This window comes from Salvia splendens, chromosome 2 (assembly GCF_004379255.2).
Source record: "Salvia splendens isolate huo1 chromosome 2, SspV2, whole genome shotgun sequence".
In the NCBI taxonomy this organism is placed as follows: domain Eukaryota; kingdom Viridiplantae; phylum Streptophyta; class Magnoliopsida; order Lamiales; family Lamiaceae; genus Salvia; species Salvia splendens.
Genome location: NC_056033.1, coordinates 8,874,032 through 8,881,874, shown reverse-complemented (window position 1 = coordinate 8,881,874; position 7,843 = coordinate 8,874,032). Strand labels below are relative to the sequence as shown.

Here is a 7,843-nt window from a genome sequence, read left to right as displayed (position 1 = left end):
TCAAGTAAGCACTTTGTGAAGATTGTATTACCGATCTCACAAGGAATCACACAACTTCCCGGATCCCTCTTCTTCATTGGCATCATTCCCGAAATCAATTGTGAGCAATTCATGCTCAAAGCCACTATTCCCTCGTCTTGACGTTTCTCCTTGTTTGCCATCATGTCTTTAAATAACTTGGAGAACTTGGGGAAATTAATGAAGAGTAGGGGTGAGCAAAAAAACCGAAAACCGAATATCCGAACCGAAACAAACTGAAATTTTGTAATTCGGTTCGGTTTTTTCGGTTTTTCGGTTCGGTTCGGTTATAAAAATAAAAAAATTCAATTTTTCGGTTCGGTTCGGTTCGGGCGAAGAAAAAAACTGAAAAACCGAAAAACCGAATTATATATATATTCTATTAATTTAATATATTATATTATATAATATATATATATATATATATTCTTTTAATATATTCTACTATATAATATATATTATATATATTATTAATTTTATATTATATATAAATATTCTATTAGTATATATAAAATAAAATAAAATACACATATATAAATATATATTTATATTATATTTATTTTTCAGGTTTTTCGGTTTTTTTTTTGGGTTTTTCAGTTTTTTCGATTTTTTAAGTTCGGTTTTCGGTTTTTCGGTTTTGGTTCGGTTTTGGCAAAAAATCGAACCGAAACCCGAATGCACACCCCTAGTGAAGAGGTCCACTAGTGAAACATCCACATTCACTTTGCGGATCACATTCATCATCCACTCAAAGCTTTTCTCTTTAGGGACCATCTTCTTCCTCTTGGGTGGATATGGTGGAGGAGGAATGTGATCGGGGAAGTTAAACTTACTTTTGGGATCTTGTGCCGGACTTATCGTCATCTTTTTTTGTAGTTCCATTTCCACTTTCTGCTTTCCCTTCTCTTCTGCTGACAACCTTTCACTTACTTCGGATTCTACACCATGTTCCTTGCTGCCGGATGCAGCCTGTTCTTGACCATGTTGGGCCCCCTGCACCAACGCGGGACTTCCCTTACATGCCTCGTCCGCCCCTGCGTGCGAGAAATGCAAGCCTAACATCTCATCCGCCCTGCGTGTGAGATGCCGGAAGTTCCTTGGCCATCCATTGATGGTATCGAATCCAACTCACGACCACTTCTCAAAACCACTGCGTTACACTATTCATTGCCTCTCGGATTGGGCACTGTATTACTTGGGATGGTATTAGGAATCCTCGTGTGCGATGCCGTGGCAAGCTGTCCAATTTGAGTCTCAAGATTCCTCATTGTCGCCTCCATCTATCCAAACTTTTCCACAGTTCTTTCCTTGAAATTCTCATTCTCCTTTTGACTCTTAGTCATAAAAGAGAAGAGATCTGACCCCATTGATCCTCAACCGATGGCTTCTTCTCAAAACCCAGGGGTTGAGTGTTGTTCTTACATTGATTACCCGAGGTGTTGCTAGGACCAGCTTGATTCCAGTGTGTTTGTTGAGGCCTCCAATTCTGCTGATTGTTGTATTGGTTGCCTTGGTTGAACCCTTGTCGATTGTTACCAATGTAGTTCACGTCCTCCACTGGTGGTCCTTGAAGACTTGGGCATTGATCAGTATGATGCCCTCCTTGGCACAACCCACACTTCATCACTGTCACTGCTTGAGGTTGAGGAGTCAGTTGAAGAGACTTAACTGCCTTTGTCATTGACGACATTTGTGTGCTTATATCCGCCAATTGAGCCTCAATTGCTGTCACTCTTTCAGCATCCTTTGTAGCACCAAATGTATCTCCTCCCTTCTCAGCTGCTCTTCTTGGATTATGCCAATTCCTTTGATTATTTGTCAACCTTTGAAACAAGGCTCTTACTTCATCATGAGTGAGATCATCCAAATTCCCATTTGAGCCTGCCGTGACTAATCCTGTGCCTTCATTGTTGAGCCCCTTGTAGAACTTCAAAAGGTCATGCCCCGGAGCTAAACCGTGACTTGGGCATTTCCTTAACATTTCTGTGAATCTCTTCCAAGCTTCCGCAAAAGACTCATCATATTTCTGTCGGAAGGAAGTGATCTCCTCTCTCAACTTCTCGATCTTCATTGGAGAGTTGTATTCCAAAAGGAACAATGTCTTCAGCTCTTGGAATGTTGCTATGTTGTAGCCCGGTAATGAGTCATACCACGCTCTTGCTTACTCCCTCAATGAGAATGGAAATAAAGCCCTCTTAATCCGATGATGCTCCACATTTGGAGGTCTATGAGAGTTTGTCAGCTCATAAAAGGCATTGAGGTGACTCACCGGATCTTCCTCATCTCGACCATGGAAAAGATTTCCTCCATTCACCAAACTAATGTAATGAGGTGGAATGTTGACGTTGTCATTTGCGTAGGCAAACTCCCCCGGGTACTCAATTCCCGATCTAAGAGTGTCGCCAAACCTTCCCACGGGTGGTGGAACCTCATTGTTGTTGTCTGCCATTGATTCAATGTTTGACTCTTGATCTCTTTCTGCACTTAACCCAAAGAGTGAGTTACTTCTGATTGAACTCGGATAGTCCGGAAAAATCTCAGACGCTGAACTTCTAACCCTTCTTCTTCTTTGATAACAGAGTAGTCCAAACGGTGGTGTACCCTGTGATCGCGTGTGCATTTACTATTTTTTTATATTTTTATTTTTATCCTGTGCAACAGAAAATACACCAAGCACAAACACAATATATTTCCTATTACCGAAAGCGAGACCTCTCGACAACTTCGGGGTAAGTCCTATAAAACGTGTGTGCTTTAGTGAAAAACTAAACTATCTAACCTAAACTAAGTTAGAAAAAAGTCACCTTAAAAATATACTCCTTCGTCTTCAAGTCCAGACGTGGTAGATGGCTATCACCTCCAAAGAAAACGAAATGAGTACCTACACAAAACAAAGACAGATCAAATAAAATAAAACACAAATAAACAACTAGACGTTAAACAATCAATTGCCTTCCCCGGCAACGGCGCCAAAACTTGATGTGTAATTTTCGAGTTATTACAAATGGATAATATAGCACTCAAGTTCAATTATTTAACCCAAATATTACCACTTCGATGCAAGATTACAGCTTCATGTGTAGTAATTTAAGGTGTCGATCCACAGGGAATGAAAGATTATTTAACTCTAGAAACTTAAAAAGATGTAACATAAAGGTTTGATTTTTGAGATTGAAAGTTGTTGACAAACTAACTAAACGATTAACTATAGATGGATTTCTCAAATGGAAAGACACGTCACTCCAAGTTGCTCAATAGACTTGAATCATTCTACTTACATCAAAAATACATATTTTGGGATTAATTAATCAACCTAATCGCTTGCACTGAACATGTTTGCGACGTATAGTTCACAGTCAGCTGAACACTTGTTCCATGAACTAACTTTCGAAGAAATTAAATTCCTGCTGAAGCGCGGGAATAAAAGATCATCTAATATATAAACTTACCTAATCCGTTGTCAAATTATCCTCTAAACAAATCAAATCAACAACACATCAATTGATTAGTCCATCCAAGTCTATGTTAAAGAGACGATAAACAAGGATTCAACATCTATAACGATAGAGACCTCTAAAGTGATAGAAACTAACATTAAACTCATCAACGAAGTTAAAACATGAATTCAAAGGTGTAGATAGATTCGAACAAGTCTAAATCACAACTTGGAGCAACATTGAGAGTTTAGCCTAAACACATGGTAAATATCACAATAAAAACCATAGGAAGCTTGCTCTCGTTGAGTGGAATTGAAATTTAGAGACGGATAGTCGGAGTGTTGGCCGGAATTTCTTCTTTCTCTTCTTTCTCCTCTCTTTCTTTCTTTCCATTTCTCTGTGAAAAATCGTCCCCCCTTCTCCCCTTTTTTTCTCCTTTCTTTCTTCTCTCAAAACTGCCGAGAAACTGCTTAAATCAATCCACTCGGTCGGGTGGATATTTGCAACTGAAAATATCACCCGGTCGGGTGAACGCCTCTGGACTCTTCCTTCATTAAAAACGTCACCCGACCGGGTGAAATTATTGATACAAAAATCACCCGGTCGGGTGAACGCCTCTGGACTCCGCCTGCCTTAAATGTTTCGCCCGGCCGGGTGGAATTATTAGGCATAAAAATACACCCGGCCGGGTGGCCAGTTTTGAGAGCTTTCTGGGCAGTGGCGCGACTTTTTCACCATCCGAGCTTCATTCCTTGTTTGGTTTCACCATTCACTCCTCTTCCTACACCATAAAATATACTTTTGCAAGCATCAAAGTATATAAATCATGTAAAGTTAGGGGAATAGAAAAAATGTACTATTTGATTCGCATCATCTACACGAGGCTCTAATCTCCCTGTCCCGAACTGGTCGCGTTCAAGATCCTCGCGTTGCTTTAGGATATCGGCTGTCCAACCTTTCATCGTCAGCCAGTTACGTATAACGCGTCGCCGGATGTGAACCACCCGGTCCACATAGCAGCACTGGAAATATTATGCACAACAAGGTTACACAGAATAATGCAAATTACAGTACAAATAATCCATGATGTGACACATTATAATGCAGCTTTTGATTATAAATATGTAGCAACTGTTTTTTATTAGACACCTACCACCAGAAAGTGTATTGGCCCGGAGAACACCACAGATTGACCGCTAGCCCAGCTCGGGTGAGTGGCCTCAAGGACCGACAACACGTAGCCACACCAATTGAGATTTCTGATATCGGCTACATTGTCGATGAAATGTAGAATCTTCGGCTTGCAGTGGCCGTCTGTAGGAGTTTCTATCAATGCATTTCAAGTAGGAACATAAATAGCTTCTTGAAGTCATCTCCACCATCAACCTCGGCCATCATCAGCTGTGCATTGTCTTTTGGGGTCATCTTAAAGCGACCCTTCTGGCACCTCTCCGCCACCAGGTCGTTAAAAGCGAAGTTTGACTGTTTGTCGACGGGCCTTGATATCACTTTTGGCCCTCGAGGGAACCCCAACGTGAGGTGGACATCCTCCTCGTCTAGAGTAAGGTATTCATCGCTGGTAAGTTGAATTTGGCAGCGGGCAAGATGTAAGGCGCTCAATACCCAATATGCAAGATAAGGGGGGATTTCCTTAATGTCGAAATTAAGGACCGGCCCAAATCCAATATCTGTTACAACCCTTTTCTGTCGGGGATTCAGCTGCTTCAAGTAGTCAATGAATTTGGATGGCGTTCAGCGGCAGTAGAGTCAATCCTGTTTTCGCCCTGTAGGTGGTTTAGGCTCACCATGACTACCAGAAGTACTAGGGCCTATCTCGGCTAACCTCTCCCTAAATATTTTTGCAAGCGCCACGGGAATAATGTCGTCGACAACATCGTCTATGTCGACTCTAAGCTGCTTATCTGAAATGGACCAAACAACACATCATGAACTGAGTTTAATTAAGGATTAATACATATATCACAACATATGATGCTTTAGTCATAATAAATAATGAATTACACTTAACCCATACTGCAAAATACACGGCAAGTAATGCTAATTACCATCATATTCTGTGCTTATGAATACACAATAACATTTTACAGTACAGACCATCATATCACATAATGTAATGACATGTACAGTACACATCATCAAATACACAATAACATTTTCAAAACCTTCACTGCAAATAATGCATGTCTAAAACAAAAAAAATGAATTAAATATATAGTTTATTTACTACAATGCAGAATATCAGTCAACATGCACAACACACCACATCAAATACACAATTACATTTTTACATTGCACTGCCCGCACTTCATATTTAACTTTGGCAATACTAAATGTTTTACTTAACCACCACAACTAATACCCTTAATAATGCTTAATATACTGATAACAATGCATATATCATGGTACATAATACACAGTCTAAGTTAAATAATGCACACAAAAAAGTTGCTCTTGATATTAGTCTGTAAATCACACATTACACTACATACACCTCTAAAATGCAACAAAAACTGCGACTTATGCTATTATACTTTGACCTAATGAACTGCATATTCAAAAACAACATCAGATGAGATTAATGCGGATATATACGTACAACCAGGAAAAAATGATGCAGTAAGAGCAATTAATGCATACAAACCTTACCCATAATGCATAATATAAAGCAATTAATTATCATTGTGCATTCACATTTAAACATTTTCTATTTAATCATCCAACCGAATCCTCTGTAACAATCTAAGGCTACAAACCAATACAAACAACACACAATGTTAAAAGCAACATAATGCATACATCATGGTACATAATGCACAGTATGTCTTAAAAAATGCACACTTAAATCTAACATAGTTTGTTCTCGAGTACACTCACTACCCTACATATTGCGTAATTTAATACACATAATGATTCTTGAAACATATTCATAATGCACTAATCAAACCAAACAATCTATGCACTAAACTCTTGAATGCATAGCACAAGCACTACACACAATACACATACAGATTTTTAACGAAGCAATTGGCCTCAACAAACACACATGAAAATACCATTCCACACAATAAACAACTACAATATTGAAAAGCACAAGTTGCGACGGCAATATACCTGTATCCTGTGAAGCTTGCGAGCGCGGACGACCTTTTTTCGGCATTTTGGATCTGCAATAAAACAAAAATATAAGAGACCTAAATCCATTACTTTTTAACACAACACAATGTCTAACCGTGCTAATCAGAGACAACCCTAGAGGAATAACTAGTTAATTCTGAATGTAAACAGTCAGGGCATATGAAAAGTCAAAAAATTTTTTGTTCGGGTCTTCAAAATAAAAACAAAAAACGAGCCAAAAAGTAATGGTCAAACATACCTAGCGGATTTGTTGAATATAACACGAAACGAGTCAAGGATTGTCGATTTGGGTAAGATGTTACCACTGGTGGAGTTTAATCGCCGAAATCTTGAATCGCTGCTGTCAATTCTTCACCCGGTATGAACGGCTAGGGTTTTAGAGAGTGGAGGGAGTGGGGATAGTGGAATAAGATGAAAGAGTAATGAATGAGAGCGGTAGAAGAGATGGACATGTTCAAATCGCTGAAAATTCGCGATTTCCAAAAATATGGCGGTTCGAATTTCTCCCATTTACTATATTACCCCCATAATGCATTATGTTAGGTTCTATAATGCAACGCGGACCGAGAATTTCAGCATCGATGTGGTCCGTTGATTCATAGGATCTAATGGTTAATCTTAAGAAGAGAAAAGGAGCTCAGGTATGAATAGGAGAATAATGCTCCTCACTCCCTATTTATCTATTAGATCCTATTTTCTTCTTAATATTATCCGTTAGATCTAATGCATTAATGGATCAGATTGATTCTACAAATCTATATCCGTGTTGAATTATAGATGGTGGTTATATGCATTACAGGGGTAATGTAGACATTTGACGGAAACATGAACCGCCATATTTTGGTATATGCGAATTTTACGGGATTTGAAAACATCCGCCTCTTCTTCTTTCCTCATTCATTACGCACACAACCAAAACCACTCCATCCACTCCCTCTACTACCGCAAACCCTAGTTTTCACTCCCTGCCGCAGCATTCGAAGAAATAGCAGCAGTGCACCAAAATTTCTGCGACAACAAGCTACCGGCGTTAACAGCTGCTCCTAAACACCGACTCCTATCGACAAGGTATGTTTCAAAAGGGATGTGGGCATGTTTTTTCCGCTATTTAGCATACCCGAATTGTTAAAATTGAAACTTTTAGTATGCAGAGGTGCAGAAATTTCTGAAATAACTTGTTCTTTGTTTATGTTTTTCTCTGAATCAGTAGTGTAGATATTGGGTTCGGTTCA

The 7,843-nt window shown here is 39.2% G+C and overlaps 1 non-coding gene across 1 annotated transcript; it reads left to right on the top strand.

Moving 5' to 3' along the window:
• Window positions 1-1,970: 1,970 nt before the first annotated feature.
• Window positions 1,971-2,077, top strand: LOC121793205. The gene has a single exon (XR_006049043.1). It is a non-coding gene; the product is annotated as a small nucleolar RNA R71 (small nucleolar RNA).
• Window positions 2,078-7,843: the final 5,766 nt, after the last annotated feature.